Here is a 23,522-nt window from a genome sequence, read left to right on the forward strand (position 1 = left end):
ATACTCATGGATCTGTGTCAGATCTTCCTGCCGTAGTTGGGACCAATGGAGGTAACTAAAGTTTTATGTAAAGAGGGAGAGGAATTTGGTGTGAGAGTGTTTTGATTTTGGATCCTGCTTCATTTGTTTAGTGCAGAACTTTGAGTTTCTTTAGATTCTAGGCATGGCATGAACCTGTTTTTTCTTCATTTTCAATTGATCTATTCTGTAAATAAAGAGGGAAGATCAGGATTTTAGTCTGTAGAGTAATGCTCAAGCTTGAGCATTCATGAGAATTCATGAGCATTCTCAAGCATGAGAATTCAAACTGCAAAAACCTTTCACTCACTGTTTCAGGACTTAGTTCCTTAGGCTTTCTGAGACAATGCAATAATAGATTTATATAGGAAATTTGGTAAATAGCTTCACTTATCTTGAGAGGAGGTGTAAGTGCTCTTTTTTGCTTAGCATTATAGTGAAATAGGAGATGAATCAGGTCAAGGTGACCCACTCTCTGTACAAGAGCAGGTTTATCATGCTTTCTTGGAACATGGCTAGAAATAATACTATGCAACTTACTGAGAAAATATTCAACACAGCACCTCTGGAATCAAAATCTAACCTTCAAACTGGAACAGGATGTCTCGGGTGCTTTGTGACCTCAGACATGTTAAAAAAATCCCTGGATTTCCCGTTGAAATTTCAACACTAGAGAGTTGAACTTAAAATTCCTACCTCTATGCATTTTACAAAAAAGTTGTTTATAACAAAAATGGTTAAAGAATAGAAGTGCCTTCTCCTTTTAAATTATCTGTTTTGTGTTCATGAGAACCACAATACACAGTCAGTTTGAAGCTGTGGTTAGAGCTGAGATCATATAGCTGAGATCAGTTTTCTCCGTGGTTATACACGACACCTATGGTTTCCTTTTCATCCCATAGCTGGAGGTCTGTGGTCATCTCCAGCACACTTATGATACATTTCATGTATTTGACATATTTATCCAATAATGAAGATAAAGGAGTTGATAAAGTAAAACATTCATCCATCGTTCAGTGATATTTGCATAGAATTAACATTATTGCTGTTATTGTTGGCATGCAATATGCAGGAGTTGTTACTGTAGCTGCTTTTTGTAACTGATCAAAATTGTTTTGATACCTGTAAGAATGGCTGGATATGCTCTTTATCTTTTAAATTCAGCTGAAACATAACTATGCCAGGAGTATCACTTTCATATTGTTAGTGTAAATACATTGAAGTTCAAATACATATATAATTGAAAACTGCTCCTGATGCCTTCCAAACAAATGACAAATGTCATCTTGATTAACATGAATTTTCAATTTTCTTTATATGAAAGTGGTTTTTGAAAAAATCTGCCTGCTGCAAATGCAGGAGTCCATGAATGAACTGAAGGATCAGTTCTGTTGAGTCAGCTATAATTTTTTTACAGTCATGGTGTTTTATGGTTACAGAAAAGTCTGCCACTAGTATCTTGTGATGATGTGGGGCTATAAAGGACACTGTGCTTCTTTTCTATATTCAGTTCTGATTAGCTACCTCACATCAGACTTTGAAGTGTGTGGTGCCCTTGTGTTCAGGAGCAATAGTGGTTACTATAGGCTGCTTCTGGGATTGTTAGAAAGGTCAGACAGACTAATCCTTCATGCAGATGGGAAGATGTCCCTTTTGGATCCCACGTTTAGACTGCTGTTACAATGGTTCCTCTAAATCGTGGAATGGCTGTAGTTGTCAAACATTTCCTAACTGCTTCATGTCAACTGTCATCAAAAATCCTGAGTTTCATTATCCTGTTTAGTGCAGGCTTCGTCTTTCCTGAGTCAACTCTCAAAAAGTATTCAACTCCACTGCTCAAAGAATTATATTTAAAGCTTTAGGAGCCTTAATATTAGCACTATGTTTACCTAAACCCCACAAATATCTAAATACAGGAGGCTACTGTGCTTGGACTACACTTTGCATGCTAGGGAGGGGCTTAGTTGAAAAAGCAGATGTAGAATATATTTGTATGATAACTGAGATTATGCAGAAACTGTCACTTTCACGACCATCCTTCTGTTCTAAAGGTTTTGACTTTGCCCTTAGAAAACTTGATTTGTTTTTCTTGACTTCTTGACTTTACTTGACTATTTTCTGTGAGTTAAAATTACTTGTGCTGAAGAGGTAGGAGGTGTACAGGATTACAAAGTACAGTTTCGAAGAAGAGGTTTTAGTGGAATATCTTGTATACCGTTGCTCAGGAATGTGAGACAATTGAGAAAGCAAAATAAAACATCAACAGAAACCTCAAGTAAATAGCATATTCAAAATAACCTGGTATAGATTTTGCTGGATTTTTCCCTTCCCAAAGGAGATAAAACAAAACCATTTCTCCTTCTTTCCCCCAATACTGTTCTTGTCCTAGCTGTACCTTCTCTTAGATTTCAATCTTAGTTTACTCATTCTCCAGGCCTCCTTTCAAAAAAAAATCTCTTAGATTTCTCCTTCTAGGGAATTCTTTTAGGCTGTGTGTGTTTTTAGATGTGCTACTTTTCTTCTTTCTGTTTTAAATAAATTTTATTTTTAACTGCTTCTAAGAATAAAGTGTATTGAACATTTCAATTCCAATATGTCATTCAAACTGTTTGTTATACTTTTAAAATTCTGTTGGTTCTTGGCAGAGCTCAAATGCTCCTTCAGGTACTTTAAACTAAGAAGCCCTGACCTTTTTTTCCCTGCATTCAAATAGCATCAAATGAATGTTATTGTAATAAAAATAATATATGTATTTTATATATTATTTCATTGCAAGTACAGAAGAAAAACCCAAGGAACCATGTTGTCCTGAATGAATGTGATGCTGAAAAACTGGTCTGAATTTATTTTATTAATATTTTGTGAAAGATTTCGACTAATTTCAGTAGTTATAAATAATATGAAAGGAAATGGCTGTCCAGGAACAACACTTGTGCTAAGAGAATTTCCCCCAAACTGAATCCATGTAGTGTTAGTTTTGGCCTTCTTCTTGCCTGCTTATTGCTCAGAATGTAATGTTCAACTAGAATCACTGTAAAAACTGTTTTCTTGCTCAGTGCTAAATAAAATTAAATAAATCACCAGTCCTACAAACCTGCAAGTATTTAGCATATTACTTCTAAAGTTCACAGACATAAATTTTCTGTTGTGCAGGAGGTTCTCTGTACTAGCCAGAACTGATAGTCTCACGCATATTGTGTTAGTCTTTATCTCCCATATGTCCACATCTGACTCCAAATATTTTTTCCATGCAGAAGATATATCTGGATAGCATTTGAAGAACTTCTGCTCACATCTGAGGATGTACTATGTATATATTATATAAACTGCTCCTGAAGTACTTGAGGAGTGGCACTGAGGAGGCTTGGTCTGCTATGTGTCTGCACAGTGAATCAGTGCTCACTTGCATTGATTTCACTGTATCTTTGTGCCAGTTCAGTGGGCTCAGTGTTTCCAAGAGCAAAAGAAGGTGCAGTTCTACCGAAACTACCAAATGTTTTGGTTATAAACCAAATCTTCCAAGCTGTGCCACCGGTAACAAAGCTGTATCTGTACCACTACAAAGACAATGGTCACAGCAGCTGTGGTGTCACCATTCTGAGAGCTGCCAAAGGTTATTCTGTTCCTTTCTTTCCTCGCCTTGTGGAGTATCTATAAAATCACTTTAAGTTCAGAGCATTGGGGCGGGACTGAAGTAGGGAATGTGGGATTAAGCACTAACAGACTTGCAGTAAAGAGGAGGGAGATACAATAAGTAGCAGGAGTTGATGGGCCAGTTGAAGCACATAGAAAAAAGCGTGAGAATTAAAATTTGGGAGGCTGCAAGGGGATTGTAAGAAATGCATTGTTGTAGTTCTGTTTGAAGAGATAAAATTTGCCCTGATGGCTAGAAAGAGCCAGATGGGTAGATTATTTCTTTTTTAAGACTTTGGTGTGGGAAACTGCAGGATCTCCCCAGGAAAGTTGTTCTATCATCATTTTCTCTGGCAGAAGTCAGAGAGTGAGGCCTGAACAAACTGTATTTGAGAATCTGAATTCTGTATTTTGAGTTCAATCCCCTTCCTTGTTATCTGTAACTAGTATGCAACATTTTTCTTTGTGTGGTGGTTAATATACTTTTAAATAAAATTTTGGTAATTTATTTAAACATCTGGAAAATAACAGTAGGTTTCAGCCAGTATTGCAAAGAATATTCTTTAATCCTGCACTAATATTGTTGTCACTTCCATATGCAAATTTTTCTTTTCATTCTCCAAACCTTTTGCCTTAGTTGACTTTCATCTGTCACCACCTGGATAATTTATGCATTATTAAAATGTATCTTGCTCTGGTTACTTGTTATAAACGAGAACACTATGTTGTTCTATAGCATGAGTGTCTTCTGGAGGTTTTTCAATATGTATGACAACAGAACAGTTTTTTGATAACATCTTCTCTGAAATAAGATTATCTTGGCTGTCCTGGATCTGTTCTGTGGGGGCTATTAATTTGTTTGGGGTTTTCTTTAAATCTCGTAATCCATTTAATATAACAGGCTTGCTGAAAAGCGGTTTTCTAAGACATTTTAGGGTTGAAATTATCCATTTCATAGGATGATGAATGTAGCATTTTTAAAAACTGTCTCTTCTGGCTTTCATTGACATGGTCAAGAGCATACTGCTTGTGCCTAACTTTGTTGCAAACAAATTGATAAATGCGGTTTGAATGAAGCCCAAATAGATGCCCTTTAAGCATTTACTTCCTCATGTTAGCTGCACTAGGGAAAGTTATGCAAAAACGAACTTTAAAAAGAGAGAGCTGTTTCTCTGAGGCAGTCAGCATTGGTTCTCAGGGAAATATATGTTTTCCCATGATCCATGCTGACAATTTCTGAATATCAGGTAAAATGGAAGAGCAAGGTGATTGGCTCAGTTTATCCAGCAGTGTGAGATGGCCTCATGGTACAAAGCATTGCTGTGATGTTGGCAGAGCAGCAGAGCCTGCAGTAAATCCTTCATCCAGGGTGGGAAATAAGTCCAGAGTGGTGCCAATTCTATAGGTAATTGTGCACCACTGCCAGAGTCACTTCACTGGCCTAATACAGGCATATTTGACAGACCAAAAACTCCTCAGTGCAAAGATTATCTTACTTTTTTCACAGAACCTCACTCTGACTTTGACCTTCTGGTAATGCCAGAAGGTAATGATGGTGGCAAAATAAATGTTTTGGAGATTAAGTAGTTTATTTCTGTATGCAGAGAACTGGACCTAGTCTAAAAATAGCAATGTTCCACTAAAGCTTTGAATAATTTTTTGCATTTTGCATAAAGCTTAATACAGAAATTTAAACTTACAAAACCCTTTATGCTTTAGAGATTTATCTGAAGTTCTCTATTTTCCACACTCATGGACAGGGGTGCAGATCAACATATGCATTATTGTGAGGATTAAGATAAAAATAAAAAAATTACAACTTTCGGGTCTTTCCCAAGTCTCATAAAGCTGCATGTGCATTTTCAAGTACAGAATTTGATTTTGTTCTAAACATTATTTCCCCAAAACCTCTGAGATGTAACTTTAAACAAGGAAGAGGAGGGCTCCTCTGTGAAAGGGGAGAATGTTTAAAGGACCCATCTTTCTGCAAGAGGAAGAACAATATATTTTTGTGGTGATGGTTTGGGATGTCTAAATTGTCTTAATTTTAATATCTTTATTAAAATTGAATAAAATATGATTTAAGGAATGACAAAAGGAAGGGAAAAAGTCTGGAGAAAATTAAATCCCCACTGGAAAAAAAAAGTCAGCCAAATTTAATTAGATTACTCTAGTGTTTCAGTACATCTCTGCTCCTCACCCTTGTACATGTTGTAAATAACCTGTGATGCTCTAAGGGTTTGAGAACTTCCAAAGCTGCCTTAAAACAGCTCTTTCACAGCATCTGTAATGCTTTTTAAACAACGAGTGTCATCAAATGAACACTGGACAAATCTGTCAAAAATATTAGCATGGTTTATTGTAAATGTAACTAGATAACCAAATCACCCAACTAACTAACCCTAACAAAAGGTTGTGAGTAAAATATTTGCCAAATTTTAGGTATGCATGGGTTTGGTGGTGAGTATGGCATGTGTTGTTCCATGACTGCTGGTGCGGTTATAAGTGATACCAAAATTTCAACACTTATTGAAATGTGTATGGGCAGGTTTATTAAATAATTTAAATCTAAAAGAGGTCTAGAGTAATGGTTATCTCATTTTTAATGGAAGGCTAAGGGCCTAGTGTCTGTTTTAGAAGTTAATTACTATGTGCATTATTTGTATTAGTTTAAAACTAAAATGATGCATTGCTTGTATTTGGCTCTGTGGGAAGTTAAGTCCTGACCCAGTGAAGTGCTGAAAGGAGAGGGCACATGAAGGACAACTTGTATCATGAGTGTACTAACTGGGACTAAACTTATTACTTGGAACTATATCAGGAACAGTGATTGCTCTGCCAGCAAATGTTCACATCTTGGCTTTGGGTTTCCAAATAACTTTAACTGGCATGTCACTACTGTATTTAGCTATACTGTGTAAGTATGCATCAAAACAATCTATTCTGGATCCCTCCAGAGTGGCTCTTTATGCAAATTAGTGGATTTTTGTTTGATGGAAGAAACTGTTTTTGGAAAGCAGAATAGAAGTGCCTAAATGAACAGAAAAGGAGTTTTTCCAAAGCAGTGGAAAGTTCTGACACAAACAGGACATTTTAAGAAGCTCTGTTTCTAACTAGGAATGTTAAAATGTTGAAATAACTGAAAAATGTAGAGTAAAATACCTCAAAATTATACAAATTTCCCCATTCTTGTTGGCAATTCATTAATGCTATAGGTTCTATGCAATTACTTCACCTGAGGAAAGTTCTTATGTTGTAATAATATTTAGAGTTCAGTGAAGGTGTGTGCTTTCAAATAGGATAAACATTATTCGCTGTAATTTTCTAACTTTCTCAGACTTCTTTCTTGTAATTAGCTTATTGTTGTTTGGTTTGTTTTGGGGGATTTTTTTGGTCCCTTTTTTATTTTTATGGTTTCTGTCTGCCTTATGCTCTGAAAACAGTGTCTACTTCTAAGAAAACTCATGCTTGAATTCTAATGCAAATTTGATATAATCCCTATAGCTGTTCTGACATCCTCAATCTGCCAAAAAAAAAAAAAAAATCACAATTTCTGCATTTGTACTGCCTTGTCGGATATACTATTTATTTTTGTTTCACATTAATTTTTAATCTTGCTTCTGTTCTCCACACAATCTTTAACTTGCTGATCTGCTTCTCACTTTTTCTGTTATCATTCTGCTCTCAGATATTTATTTGGGATATGAAAAATATATGTTCTCAGGAAATATGTGATACTTAATGGCAGTATTTAGTATCTGTGGCAAGCTGACTCCTGGGAAATGTTCGGAAAACTTTTGCTAAACATCTGTGGGTTCTGAGTCCTCTCCTGAGTGACTCAGGAGAGCAATATTGAAGGATGGCAGATTAATAAATTTCGTGTTGCCAAGCCTAGCAGAGCTGACGTGTTAATGTGTAAGGAACCATTTCAATGTTCAAGGAAAAAAAACAAAACAACACAGATAAAATGCTAAGTTTTGCTAACATTACAATGGAGATGTCTTTTTAAAGATATTTGTCAATTACTGACTTAGTAACTGAAGGTCAGGGGGATTTTGTTCATGTAAGCACAGATATAATTTTGAGAAATGAGTCACTGGCATAGAATTTAAAGAAAAGAACTATAGTTTTTTGTGAGAAGGGAGGCACTAAATTCTGTGTATTTTTGAGTTGGAAGAGGTGTATACTTCATCTGGAAAGACTATATGAAATAAATGTGGAAGTGGAGAAGATATATTTCTCAATGCATCCATCTTTCTCTTTTGAAAAGGTCATGTCTTGACATTATGCCTCTCTGCCATTTGTATGCATAGAATGATAACACACTTTGAAATGCTACTTTGCTAAAGAACGTTCTGTACTTTGAGTTATTACATGGCAACTTAAAGTGTATTTTTTTAGTTATAAGCATGTTTTCAGGCAAGTGACAATGGTGGGGGATGCTTTTTAATATAATTTTTCTTGATTCTCTAAGTATTATCTGAAAAAAGAACACCCCAGGGAAGTGTAGGGAAAAATTAGGAGTAAGAGTATGGAAAAATATTTCTTTTTACAGCTGTTATGAGTAGTTCTGTGATCTGTGAAAGGCCCCTGTCAGTCCTTCGTTTATCAAAATAGCTGTATGTCTTTGATCTCTGCTTTATAATAGACTTTTAGGTACAGATGAATGTAAGTCACTGCTGAATACAACAGTGAACCGATCGGGCATTGTTTGGAGGCTCAGGAAGATTGGAAAAGATGGCTCCTGATTTTTTTTACGTTTTTGTGCACTATTGCACCATGCTGACAAGAATCAGTTGGATTTCCACATTTAAAGTCTTTTCCATCAGCTGGAGCAATAAATAGGACATGGATGCACATTGGTTTATATTAAAAATAGATTATTTTTTAAAAAGCTGCCTACTAAAAGTTTAATGTATTTGAATTAACTTTAGTTTAATATTTAAAATGCGTCTGTTGAAGATATAATGTAGGGAGGAGCAATCAATACTGATGAGGAAAAGAAACAGGTCTTGTAAGCAGACCCCTGAAATATTGCACCTTGACGACTCAGAAGCTTTATTGTCCACAAGCACGCAAGGGCTTGCTAAGTTGAGATTTAACACTTAGCTCCAGGAGAGTGTAGTACTCAAGATTTATGTCAACCTCAGCCACCCAACCAGCCAGGCTGTCTTTAATTCTTCTCTACTTCCAGCGCTGTGAAAATGACTGCTGACTCTTGAATTCATTGGTGGTATTTACAGCTCTGGCCTGAACTGCTACCATGTTCTGTAAATGTTCTGCTTGTGGACAAAGAGCTATCTGCAAGCATCTTAATTTGTACTGTCAGTTTCATGGTTTAGGTTTTCTAAATTAAGTGATATGGCTTGGCCTTCAAAGCTTTTGTTAACGATTACAGTTAATTTATCTCACTTTCCCTCCAAATCCTTCACTAATTTAGCTTTTCCTAAAAGGATGTTTATTTTTATCAATAATATCCTTTTGTTTAATGCCCTCTACTAGCTTTATCCAGTGCTGGAATTGTGATTTAGCAGAACTTTGCAATTATTGTAACATTGAATGTGTCAAAAGTGAAAGGGTTCATGTTTTAATGATGTTGGGAATTATAAGTTTCAGTCTGTCCATTTTTTGTCCAGTGTACTTGGGGCATGACAAAAATGAATAAATAAATAGCAGATTTCTGGATATAATGCAGTGAATGCTTTTAAAAATCTACTTATTTATAAACAAACAAACAAACAAGCAATATCTATTTCAGAGAGAAGCTGAGAGAGGGCCTGAAGCAAAACTTTGAATACAAACCACAAACATTTTTTTAAGGAGAGTGAAGCATGAATTTTTTTGCATGCTAAAGTTCTATTGTCACTGATGTTTATCATGTTTTAATTTTCTTGATTTCTGTTTCATTTCAGTGAAATACAGAGATGCTAATTCAGAAGAACCATTTGGCTTCTGTTTAACACACTGGAATTCTGCTGTTGTAGACTTACCCTAGGCTTTGCTAGCTTCTAGTCAAACCTGATCAAGGAATTCAGTATCTAAACAAAAGTGTGCAACCGTTTGAGAGGGGAAAAGTGATTTTTTGGGGTTGTTTGTTTGCGTTTTGCTTTTTCAGGTTTTTTTTTTGTTTGTTTTTTTAAGTAGCAAAATGTCTAAGTAAGTTATTTGGTCAGGTCACAGTTGTACTCCACAGATTTCACTCATTCATTCACACACTCTCATCAATTTTTCCATCAAAACACCTGAGTGGCTGGCCTGGAATTCTGAATGTGTGTTCAGCACAAAGCCAAGGGTGTGCTGGGTGTGAAGCACTCACGGCATCTCTTGGGCTCCCTTTGCTGACAGTGACAAACCAGTTTTTGGTCTGCTGCTTTGTCCTCATGTTTATAAGTCAGCAGTTGTTATGGTGGTTACTTTGCTTCAGATTTTTGCTTACTTCAGGCTCTGTAGCTCTTAAACAACAAGCAGCAACCGCTGCCTGTTTTCTGCTGGGAAAGTGCGTGTGCCATATGTCTCTCCGTGTTCCACTAGAAGGAAAATGAGCTGGTGTGATAGACTGCAAGCATGCTACCATCCTCCTGTTGTCAGATTGCTGGCTTCTGTGGAGGGGGGCGTCTGTGCTGTGCTCCTGTCAGAGCACTTGCCTCGACAGAAACAGCTTTTCCTCAATTTTGCATCTGGGAATGATGTTTCGGGAATTGTTTCCCTGAAAAAGTTCTTTGTTAACCAGAAAGGCCATTCTTTTAACCCTGATAGTTCTGCTGCTGCTTTCTCACATACATACTTTCACTTGTTATTCATTCATAACAGTCTCATTCCTATGCAAATCTATTATATATACACATACAAAATATGTGAAATTCAAACGTTTTATCCAAAAATCTGAAAGTCAGAAGTTTCTGTTCATGAAGGTGGTGTCTAGAGGTGTCATGGAGATGCTGGAAGCTGACTTAGAAGCTGACTTAAATTCTGTGAAGTTGTGTTTGGGCTTTTTTTTTTCTTTTTTTTTTTCCTTCCCTTCTCCGGAGTGGTTACACAGGTTTTGTTGCTTAGATCCTAGTTCTGATACATTTATGTGTCAGCTTATTACATTCTTTGTGTATGCATTTCCTGAAATTAAGGAACTCAGCATAGCTTCACTCCTGCTCTGGAAGGTCTGACTCAATGGGCTTTGCAGAAAAGCTGGCTGATCACAGAGCAGGGGCAGTCACTTCTTACAAAGCATAGCCAGGAGCCAAGATGGTGTGTTCAGAATGTGGGAGGGAGGGTTTGGGTCTTCAGGAAAATAAAATTTCTATTCTGCCTTCTTGCGTGAGTACAGTCAGCACCAGCTTATTCTCTGTAGGGAATTCTCTGCCTGTCTGCCTTCCTTGAAGTCACGATGCTGTGTGAAATTCAGATTTGTTCTGATAATAGAGCAGTGGGCTGATATTTAGGTAATGCTATGCTAATATAACAGTGCTAGAAAAAGCGTGACTAATGGCCAAGACCATGAGGACAGAGGTTCTGGACTGCTCCTGTCTTTTGCCTGGCGATGTTCATGTAAGTATTGAGCTTTAATGCTTCAATGTTCCCCTCCTCACTGGCTGTAAGTATTTGCATACTGAGATAATTTATCAAAACAGTTCCACATGCTGCAATGCAATATTAGTATCCAACATAAAAAGTGACCAGTATTGAAATAAAAATTATCTCCCCATGTTTAGTTGACATAAATATATGAAAATATACTTTGCTTCAGCCCACAATACCTAGGTGTGGTTGAAAATCCTCATGAAATTTCTCTAGTATGAGAGAAAAAAAGCTATTTACTGCCATTCTTGTGGCCCACATCTTTTTGTTAGGCACAACATAGAGATGTCAGGTATTTATTTCTGTGCAATATAATTTCTACTCATGTCAGCACTTACAAGATAGTTCTGCCTTGCACTCCTCCTGTTGCAGAGTTTTGGACGTTTCAACAGCTGGTATAATATCTGATATAGTCATAATTTTTTAAGTTCTATCTGAAATAAAAAGCATCTTTTAGATTTGCACATTGACTCTAATTGAGTCAATATAGAAAGCAGTTGTTTAAAATGCTGACTAATTTAAGTAAGCAATCAAATGGAGCTTTGTCTACTGTCCACCATCAGTCTAAATAAGGTTAATAAGATTCTTTTCTTTTTCCTTAGGGGTTTGTTTTTCAAATCACTAAGAAGCTAAGTTTTAAACACATATTTGAAACAAAATCACAATTTACTTTACCCAAAGTAAACATCTCTGCATATGTATTTTTAATGCTAATTTCTTTTCCCCAGACAACACTAAGCTAAATTTGAAAATAGTTTCAGCTGGCCTGAGATCACTTTGAATGAGTGCAAAAACACATTTGCTTGTGTTAAATGAATGCTTTAACTTCTTTTATTCTTGAGTTACTTTTGTTTGTGAACTAGAACAAGAATATTAATACTGCATGTCCACACTTGCCTTTGGTTATTTATGCATTTTTTACTATGGAAGTGTGCCAAGCAAAATCACTGGATTTCTGCCAAGTAAATGGCCCAACAAAGAATTACAAAGCTGAGAGTAAATGGGGCCTCAAATTAAATGTAGGCAAAGTGATGTGGGCTTAGTAAGTCACAATAGTGGGACATTGTAAGAAATGTTCCTCATCTCAGAATTATATAGACAGTGCTAGTGAATATTGTGGTGTTAACAGCAGACAGGAAACCCACATTTCAGTGGGAACATTTCCAAAAAATAGGTGAACTTGGAAGTTAAGATATCAACATTTTACGTATATTTTTACATATCTTGATGTATCTTGAAACCATGTCATCTCTCTTTCCTTCAAGCTCCAATTTTGTAATGGTCCCTGCTAGCAGGTTTTTCAACTCTCCTTTATTTACTGTAGGTAATGCAGGTTCATTTGAAGTATGAAGCAGTTGCAGTTTGTGTTTAGTCCTCTTAAGAAAAAGTATTCAGAGACTGTAACTTATAACTCTCCAAAAAAAAAAAAACCAAAAAAAACCCTGTAAGGCAAAATAAACTTCTCGAGATGGTTTGTTCTACTCCTTTCTGACCACTAATTCTGGAGCCAAGGAGGGATGATCAGCTAGAACATTTGTAAATTATCACCATTCCAACATTTTTATTTTCTGTAGTCTGAAGTGTTGAATTCTGTGTCAGTCACATTGGGATTGTCTCAATTGAAATTGGTCGGACTTTTTCTGTTATATGGCATTTTATTTGATGTGAGCAAGAGCATCAGCTTTTTGACTGGTATTGATAGAGAATAGGGTTATTTTTCTGAAAGAATAATGTATTTTTAACAACTTTAGCTTTGTCTATTGAAAGGTGCTAAAGGGTGAAAGAATGATATAGGAGAAAAATAAAGTACGTTGTGGATGATAGGTTCCCTATATTGAAATAATGATACTGAATTTCTGTTTCAATCTTGATCCAGAGAGATTTCAAACTAATTTTTTTTTCTCTTATACTCATTTTCTCTTTCTCACAATATTAAATAAATACTGAGGAAAGTTTTTGGACAGTAAAGAAGAATTTCTTTCTCTCTTTCTGCCTGTTTTTGGTAGATTTTTTTTTAAGCTGTAAGAGGTTTCTTTCAGACTTTTAAATGTTGAATACTCAAATACATACAAAGCAAATCTTAGGGCTCACCAGACTTCCCAGGATTACTTTTTTTTTTCAAATATTAAATTATAATACATTTCTGCAAATGTTACAAGAATAACTGATAGAATGCTAGCAGATTCCCATGGAGTTCATGTCAACATTTTAGAGTATTGTCTATTTATTGCCTATTTATATATTGCCTATTTTGAATGGACAAAACAGCACAAGTACAAATTCTTCTGAAAGTACCATCCTGTGCTCTATACATGTTCTTGCTGTTTATGCAGAAAATACTTAACATTTTCCATTGAAACTTTTTGATTCTAAATATTTTACAGCTAGAGGAACTTTGAGATATCACTGAAGTTGTGCTAGAGGTAATTCCTGCAGTGGTTTTATGGTCACTTCTTGGCTGAACCACTGCACCTGAAATTCATATCAGATGCCTTTAATGTTATGTAGCTTAGGGGAAGAATGAAGTAACTCATGTGTGATACATCTGAGTATTTATTTTTTAAGAAAAAAACTTTGACTAGAACTACCAGAACAAAAGTTTTTTGAGGCATTTAATCAAGGTGCCAGTTAAAGTATCACTAAACTTGAAATATGGTAGTTTTGCTCTATAGCAAATAAAAGCAATTTTTGGTTCACAACAGACCAACTTAATATACTGTGATTTTAAACACACATTGTAAATGGTAGCAAAAAAAGAGAAAAATTAATTAAGTAATTTTACAAGGAAACTACTATTTAGGAAAGCGTAGTTTAGGAGTGAGGAGGGCATATGAATTAGTAGATTTTTTTTTTTTAAGTTACCTGCATGGAATTTAAAAATGCTGTATTATAGGGAGGCCCATTCACAGGGAAAAGTGTTTAAAAGAAAGTAGAAATTGACATGTGTTGAGCCTTCAGAATATGGGGTCAGTGGGTTGTGTCTTTTTTTTTCTTTGATATCAGTATGTTAGATATCATACTGAGGATAAAAGAGAAAGGAAGAAAAGAAAAACTGAAATTATAATTTCAAGTGAAGTTACAAGACTTGTTTTGAAAAAATACATAAATGCATGATAAGTGTAGGTGTGCACTCAGTGGTGTGTGTTTTTTAACTGAAATCAAGACTAACTAATTCTGTCCTTCAATAGGAGCAGTAGTCATTTTACTACCTTTTTTTTTTTTTTACTTTTTAGGAGACAATTTCTCTGGTATTCCAGGCTTCCTGATTTAAGGAATATGAGCACTCTTAATAAAGTTTGGTTTTTTTAAAATTTCTTTATGCATTTAACGTGTTATAATTACTTCACAAAGTCTTAAAGCACCTGTGAAAACAAGTCCTATGCTTAAAGAAGTAGGAAAAGGAATTAAGATCTCTTTGAACCTTGCTGTCCTCCCCAGAGTTATGTAAATTCATATAGTGAAATCATAGCCTTTTGAAATATTCTTTCCAATCTGTGCAGTATTCCTCATGAAAAGTAAGCTTAGAGATAGCAAAACCTACTTATTGAATGCTTTGTTACTCATTGTAAACCACAAGAAAATAGGCAAGTATTTAAGTTCATACTCTACAGATGCTACTATTCCTTCAAAAAGCTTTCTATCATAATCTATTACTGGTTTATAGATTGATTCATATATCTCAGGGCACAAAATTTAATCTATTTTCTTTCAGTTTAGTGTCATTATTCAAGATAGTGGATAGAGCAGATTGCTTTGAAAGGTGGCACAGGATTGAATTGCAAAAATGAAATGCACACAGCTACCTGGGCTTTGTGTATTATAACAGATGGATACTTCAATTATTAATTTCCTGATTAAGTAGCTTGGCATATAAAGCAGATATCATTCCAGAGTACTTATATTTAAAATGTATAGAGAAGATTGCATTTGTGGACTTACATAATTCCATAGTTAATAGAGTGAAATCTCAGGCTGATTTATGCAACTTTTAAGATGGAATTGTAGTATGAAGAATTCCCAACTTCTGCTATTGTATTTACTTGACAGAAATAACTGCTGTAATACATTGGAGTATCTTCAAGTGACACATTTTAGCCTTACTATGGTTAAAAAAAAACCAAAAAACAAACAAAAAACCCCTTCACATTTGTTAATCATAAGGAAATAAGTGTGTATTCTACTTCATTGTATTTGGTGTATTGAATGACAAGAAATTCAGTGGCATTAAATATAGAGTAGAATATAAATGAAGATCGTATCAGAATCTTTTTAATAACATTTGCACCTATAACTAATGAAGAAGAAATGTAATACTAAAATGCAAATAGAAATTCTAATTAAAAGTAGATTTGTGTCAGTGAAAATTTACTGTCTCTCACAAGGTAACTCTAGAATAAATATAAGAAGAGAGGGGCTTCTCTCATATCCTGATTTTAACATTCTTGGAAATAAAGTTGCATGTAGCATAAAGAGTTTCCTTAGTCAGAGGGGAGAAGAGAAGATCTTTATCAGCAGACAGCAAAATAATAAATTTTATGTGATTTTTTTTCTTTTCAAACTTCTGACCTTTAACAGTAATTTGTTCTAAAGGTGGCCTAGCTGTAATTTTGCTGTAGGTCTATCTAGAAAAGAAGGAAAAATGTAGCTTTATCTAATCAATGGACTTGTTTCTTTAGTTTAGTGCAAGCGAGTAGTTTTCTACTTGAAAAAAGTAGAAAGTCTCATGTTTTGAAGATGTTGCTTTTCATTGATCATAAACTTGTGAAGGGTAATCCTGAAGGATTAGCAGAGTTCAGGTTCTTACAGAGAATCAGGAATAGCAGTTCTTTTCCATGAGTGACGTTTTTGTCAATAGTGCCTCCACCAAGTGGCCATGTGGCTGCTCTTAGACATGCTAATGATAATGGTTAAAGTTGTGTTAAAGGTGTGAAGTAAAATTAAAGGTGTAAAGTAAAGTTAAAGGTGTGACTTGGACGTTCTGTCCACACAGGAAGAGCTTATTCTGATTTTTGAGACTTCATTCCCTAGAGTTGCCTCCTCACAGATAGGAATATCTGTGCTGTTATGGGTCCATCCTATGCTGCAACTGGGATGCACAAGGGAATAATAGGAGGGATTATGCCATGAAATGTCTTGTATGCTGTGCATGAAGTCTAATATTTGGCACATGAACCCTTCCTATGTCACCTTCAGTAAAAGTAAGTTTATCAAAGATGGAGGGTAGACATCAAGGGTCTACCAACTGCCAAATTTGTCCTCGTTTACCTTCCCAATCCAATCTGTGTAGACGATGCTTAAATAAATATATACATGACAATTTAAAAAGGCTATTTAATGTGTTGAAAGGCAATAAGAAGCTCACCTTAGAAACTGTAAATATAGAATTTCCCAACTCTGAGGTATTTTCCCTGCTCTCCAGGTTTTGGGGAGATCCTGTTCCTTATAATATCAGTAGGAGGAAAGAGGGGAGGAACTTGAGGCTTTGTGAGGAAGAGTAAGGCATGGGGAAGCAATTCAGCATTGTTACTTTACTTTGTGGTATTGTCTTTTCCTTCCTGAATCCTTGCTACAGAAATACTACGTTATGGGCATTGTTACTACAAGCTGCTGATCTTTTAAAATGTGACATATAATCGGGCCTGTGGAACATTCATTCCCTTACTAGTTTAGCAGTCTGCCAAATTTGAAATGATTAATACTTTATAACTGGCTAGATAAGGACCGCAGACAAAGGAATGCCCTACTTCCAGGGTTTTCTCTGATGAATTTAGAAAGCTTTTTCTGAGATAAATGTTAGAACCATAATTTTAAAAAGTACCCAAACATAAACATAGGCCAGAGCAGAAAGTCAGCTTTAACTGACTAAATTTAATACTTAATATTTTATACAAAGAATAAATTGTAGGTGTTTAAGACTATGTATTGCTGACATATAAATGGCAAGAAAAACATTTTGAATAGTCCAAATGCACAATAAATTTACAATTCAATGCAGCACCCTTTGGATATGAACACCAGAGCTCCCAACTTTGATTATGCCTCTTCATATTTAGATCATAATCACAGAGTTAGTTTTATGCAAACTCTGTTATTTCTGTATGAATACCAGTGAAATAAATAATAGTCAGTATTTATGATTATTAGCAATTTGTGTGTGTAATGGTGCAAAAAAATTATTAAAATACAGGTTTCTTTATGTGTAAATCTGAAATTCATGTGCTTTATAGAAAATCTTGAAGCTGGTACTGGTATTGTGCAGTGTGACCTAAAGTGGTGAATACTTGTCTAAGGGAGTGAATCTCTTCAAAATGATCACATTTCACTCCAGCAAGAATTGAGGCTTTGATACAGTTTATTTGTTGGTACTAGTTCTGCAGGCTGCTGTATACCAAAGATGATAATAGAAAAACATTGGTTCTAGTTACAAAGCACACAATCATATGTGTATCTGGGTTTCAATAGGAAGTGGATAGAGCTACATCAATCCAAATGGATGAAAAAGAGTGATCTCTCAGGACTAGGTAGATGTTCTCTAGCAATCAATTGTTCACTTTCCACCGTGTTGGTTTATTGAGAATGGAACTGTTCTAAATCTATTTGTTAATTGCTGTTTTATTTTCTCTCTCTAGCCATTTGTTGTAATGGATTGTGGTAGCTTTTTCAATGCAGATGAGAAACATTAGCAACAGAATTTTGTTCTTGTTCTGTATGATGATGGGTTTTTTGTAATTCCACAGATGTATTTAGTGTAGTGAAAAAGCAAGTGCACAAATCCAGATTTTGCTACAGACTGGAAAAAGCTGCTTGTCCCATTTTAGTTTGTTGCCCAGCACTCTCTTTCACAGGAGTATGATAGTATAAAATGAAATGTTTCTATATCTGTTAGTGCTTGTACAATGGCTTTCAGTTTAAATGTGAAATAGGTTTCTGGATATAGTTTGCCACCTGTGAAAAACAAGAAACAAACCAAAACCTAACAACAAAAACCAAACCCCAAAGCTATTCTTAAGGAAGCAGTCTATCCATTTGGTCTTTGGGATGCAGACCTTTGCAGCATTTGGAATACTTTAGCATCAAGTAGTTTTCACTGTTTCCTGCTTTCATTGTGTCAAGTCACATGCAGGAATCTGGAAGACTTCAGAAAGTCTGAATTGAAGGATGTTGGGTTTTCAAAATTGATGTTCAATTTCTTAGAAAGCAGGATAGCTTTCAGACTTACACTGGTTGATTTACATTGCCAGTGTGAGAATCCGGTATTAGCAGGAGTGAATCCTTGACAAGAAGATTTGGTTGCTGGCTGGTAGACTGAAATTTAGCAGAGGGTGGGCAGAGCTTCTCTGGATATATGCCAAGGAATTAATTGTTATCAATGAAAGTTGTAACCTGATATATCATTCATGTACCTCCCATTAGAATCAATAACATTATTTACATTATTTCTGTAATGCACCACTTGATCTTAATTGGTGTTGTCCCTGACACCACTCTAAAAATGGAGACGCTTCCATTGATTTCCACAGAAAGATGCCTTCAACATCATTTCTCTAATTAAGATCATCTCATTAATTAAGAAGGGGGAGCATTTTCTCCTTTTAGGTAACTAAACAAGGTGTTCATGTTTAAGGAGACGGTATGGTCATGAGGAATCTGGAACACACCTATCTGAAGACGGTTATTGAAATTTCCACATATAAGTGCCCAGCTGCTTGGCAAAGCTCATGATGAAGCATTTGTGTGCCTTTGCAGAATGTTGGATGGAACCTGTTCCCTGACCTGTGGCTTCATAACACTTGATTCTCTTTGGCTTCTTCTCTCCTGATACCTACAATGTATAATACAAGGATAATTCCAGATTGTAAAGTCCTATGAAGTCCTTGGGTAGCTGAAGCCACATATTTTAGGAACCTGTGGATTATCTTGTTACTGGCAGAAAAACGCACAGGGCTTGAGTAGGCAACAGTGATTTATTCAGCTAACACTAAGCAAGTGCATTGACTTCTGTAGCTATGTTGACCCCTTTATACCATATAAAAATGAAGGGGAATCTTGACACTCATAGCCTTGAAGATTGTCCCTATTCTGTAATCTCCTATTAATCAGAACTATCACAGTTTTCAAGGAACGCTGATAATCTAACATGGCTTCCTGTATAAAGTAGGTCATTGGGTTTAGCTGAACTAATTTTTCTCAAATACCATAGCCATTGTACTGTTTTCACTGTCCCACATTTTATTTATATATGTATAGTAATATAGAATCTACCACATTTCACAGGAAATGTTTCTTGCAGTGAAATGGTCTCCCTGTTGTAAATATGTGTCTTCATACCTGAATTGATCTATTTTAATTTTATTTCCTTTGTGTTTCGGTCCTGTGTTACCTACCTTATTTCCCTGCTGCATACAGGTACTTTCGTGCTGTGACAGTTTTGCACCTCACTGTTAACTCAATCATTTTGACTCCATTATATTTTTTCTGTGGACTATATTTTTCCAGTCTTTTGGTCACTCTTGCTGATCTTCTCTGTACCTTCTCTACCTTTTCTCATCCTTCATTGCCATGACTTTTTTTTTTGCAGTTTAATATCCTTCTTCTGTGCAGATTCCACTCCTAAATGTTAATGTTTAGCTAATAATCCACCAGGAGCATGCAAGATTTTTCCAGAGGTATTTAGATTATTCAGGTTCCTTTTTAATTAGAAGGCTTCAATTTCTATTCAGAATACATTTGTGTTTCCTGAAGAGTGACCTGATAAATGCTAATATAAAAGCAAGTAGAATTTGGGTACATTTTGCAGATTTTAACTACTGGCTTTTAAGTATGCACATTCAAAGTTCAGCTGTTTCATCTTTGTAGTTTTTCCTGCATCTCCTAGGTCAATTAATACACAGATTTTCACCTAAATCCCTGATTTTCAGGCTGATGTAATTGCCACTAACTTCTGCTGACCTCAGTAGGAGCTATACCAAGACCTTACTGTGGAAAATCTTACAGACTGATGCTTAAAAAAAAAATAAAAATCTCAGACTGAAAAAAATCTCATCACCTTTAGTCTAACTGTGAACAGACTCTATTGAATGGCATATTTACTTATAATGATTTTATGGCACTTTAACATCTTTCAGTCTGAGGCGTAACTAAAGTAAAATAAATTAATATTATGAAAATCTATGAGAATAAGTGTTACTTGCTTCCTGAAATCAAATCCTGTGGGGTTTATCATGTGGTGTGTAAATTAGCCAAGAAATACAGTAAAGGAAATGTTGCTTAAAGCAGATAACTTGCCTATACATTCATTGTCCCAGTAAAAGTGAGAAAATGATCCATGAAACACCTATGCTGTACATACAGAAAATGTCCAGAGAGAGCAAGTGAGTTTCCTAGGAACGTGTATGTGGAACCCATTAGTGGGTTCAGATGAACTTAATGAGATAAATTTTTTAATAGACATCAATATAGATTACTGTAACATAATTAATATAGGAGAAACGGAAACAGAACAAGTAAGTGGGTTGCCATAATATTTAAAAACACTTACTGTGCTAGGAAACTGCTGAATAATTTTCCTGTGAAGAAATATAAACAAAGCAAAACAAACATTAGGCATATTTCAAGTGGTGCTGAAAAAATTCTGTCTCTTCTGAAGATACTCCATATAAAAGGATACTCATGGGAGATTTTTAACTACCTGCATCTCTGTTGAGTAGCACTTTCAGCAAATTAGCAAGGAAATTCATAAATTACAGAGTAGTCAGAATCGCTGAATGGAAAGTAGGGGATCCCAAAAGAGACATCCTGAGTCCATTTCTTGCTGACATGAAAGTGAATGAAAATAGGGAAAATTGCAAGAATATATCATTAGTGACCAAAAAGTGAGTTCATGTCAGAAAGGAATGCAATTTACTGATTAATTTAAGGCTGTAATTTCAGGAGGATCAGAAAGTAACCACAGTGAATAAAGAACAGTGAAAAAATAATTTCAAAATCCAAGACCATCAGTGCATTTTGCTAAAAATTAATGAGAACACAATGTGTTTATCTCCAGGTTTAAAAAAGGAATTTGATTTAGAAGTAAATGAACTTTTGGAATTCTTCAGTTGTGCTGAAAGGATGGTATATGAAAGGCTAATATTTATAGCAGCTTTAATGGGGAAGATAAAATTAAGAATTAGATCATGTGTCAAGAATTGTAAATCTCCAAAACTCACTGGTTTAAATGGATATAAATACATGGAAGGTGAAGTCAAACTTGACAGTTGTGAATGGGATAGGAATACAAATATGAAGTCTTCAAAACAGCTTTTACAGGGATGATTACCAAATGCTTCAGAAGCGTATATGAAGAAATATTAACCTGGATGAAGTGGATAGGGATGTCCTGGAGCACTGTGCCCAGTTCTGGTCTTCAAAATTAAAAAAATATGTAGAAAGACTGGAGAGGGTTCCAAGAAGTGCCACAAAGATGAGCAGAAGAGCTGAATGATTTCTCCTAAGAGGAAAGACTGAAGCCATGTAGGGTCTTTTCTCCCTGTTAAAGACAAGACTCAGAGGAACCTCACCGCAGTGTTCCAGTACTTAAAAGGGTAGCTACAAATAGGACAGAGGCCCTTTCTTCACAGAAGAGATTTTATACTGATATAAGGAATAAACTTGGTAAAATGAGATCAGACACTGGAATAATCTCACCAGGAACATTGTGGAGTCCCCAGTGCTGGTAGTTTTCATGATGCCATTGGACAGGCTGCTAGGTAATCTCAGGCTCCCTCTCCCACAAGTCATTAGATCAGATGATCTTCTGAGATCCCTTCCAACGTGGACTTCCAATGGAAAGAGAAGGTCTAGGAGAAAATATTGATCATAAAGACATTGAAATTTGTCAAGTAGCTATTATTATAGGCCATGGTCTTGATGCCTTGTGAGGCTACCTAGAGCAGAGACTAGACAGTGTTAAAGGAATAAAGTAGGTATTTATTAAAAAGGCCTTTAAAGGATACACCTTGGCAGTACAAGAGCCCAGCCGTGGCTCCACCCAACATGGACCCCAAGTCACAAATTTTCACACTTTTATAAGTTTTGGTACATTTACATATTGGGGTTCGTTGTCCAATTACAGCTTCAGGTTGTGAAGTCCCATCCTCCCAGATTGCTCTCCTCAATTCGCTGTTGTTTGTACTTTTTGGGCCTGAAGCTGCAACGGTGTCCTTGGTGCTCAGGCTGGAAAAAGATTGTTTTGTCTAAATAATCTGTGAAGAGAACTTGCTAACACTTTATATGAAGTTCAGAGTTATATACTAATGCAGTATAGAAACTGGAAAATATGAAAGCTAAAAGTTAAAGCATCAGTCTCTGATGTGTGAAAGGTGCAGAATATGTTTTGTTCAGCTTGGGTCTTCAAAGCAGTTAGGAGGCACTAGAGAAGAAAGGAGAGAGAGAGCAACAAAGATAATTTTCCTTTCTAAAGCATATGTTTTGAAGCATTTGAAATGAGAACTGAAAGATTACCTGTCATCCAAGATATTTTGGTTATACATTGTGTTTTGGTATTACACTGTGTTTATTAACAGTCATTAGGGCTTAGGACCAGGTATCCAAAATGATTATATGTGTGATTTGGAGTTTTTTTCCCTGTAAAATACCTAGCTTCTTTCATTCCTTAATTGGAATATTTGGTTCCATAAATCTTTTTTGATGATGTAGCAGCAGTGACCATTTGGTCCCAGAAAACTGTGTGACGGGGAAAGGAATTTTCTGGGCTGTTTTTGTCCAGCAACAGCACATATTAATTTCTCTGACAGTTATTTGGAATGTGTAAAGCAATACAGCACTCCAAGGAAGATCAACAGCATTCAGGCACAGAAATTGATATGCTGAGGGAAAAGGTCTAGTTTTTTTTCCTGAACAATAACTATAAATATTTGAAGAGTGTAAATGCTAAAGCACAGAAGCACAAGAGGAGTAATGCGATGGGATTACTAAAGTGAAAATTTAGATTGGATGAATATTAGGGAAAAATGATTGACAGTGAGAATAGATTATGTAGTAGAGCACTTTCCCCTAGGCATTGGTAAAAGCCCTGTATCAGTCTTTGCTGAGATACTTCAGAGTAGATTGTATAAAGAAGCAAAAGCTATTCTGCAGGGAAGCATGCTGTTCTTGGAGAGCTGTGCTGGAGGACTTAATAGATTTGCTACAAGTAATTTCTGTGAATCGTTTAGAGATGTGTTACGGATTTTTTTCTCATTGAAAGTAGTTCTATAATGTTTCCCATTCACCCTACTCAGTGGATCATAGTGAGTTTG

General features: G+C 35.7%; 1 protein-coding gene across 22 annotated transcripts in view; it reads left to right on the forward strand.

The window, feature by feature from the left end:
- Nucleotides 1-23,522, forward strand: part of NRXN1 (neurexin 1) — a 671,565-nt gene that overhangs the window by 228,087 nt on the left and 419,956 nt on the right. The window lies entirely within an intron of this gene.

This window comes from Sturnus vulgaris, chromosome 3, assembly GCF_052056855.1.
Source record: "Sturnus vulgaris isolate bStuVul1 chromosome 3, bStuVul1.hap1, whole genome shotgun sequence".
Lineage (NCBI taxonomy): Eukaryota > Metazoa > Chordata > Aves > Passeriformes > Sturnidae > Sturnus > Sturnus vulgaris.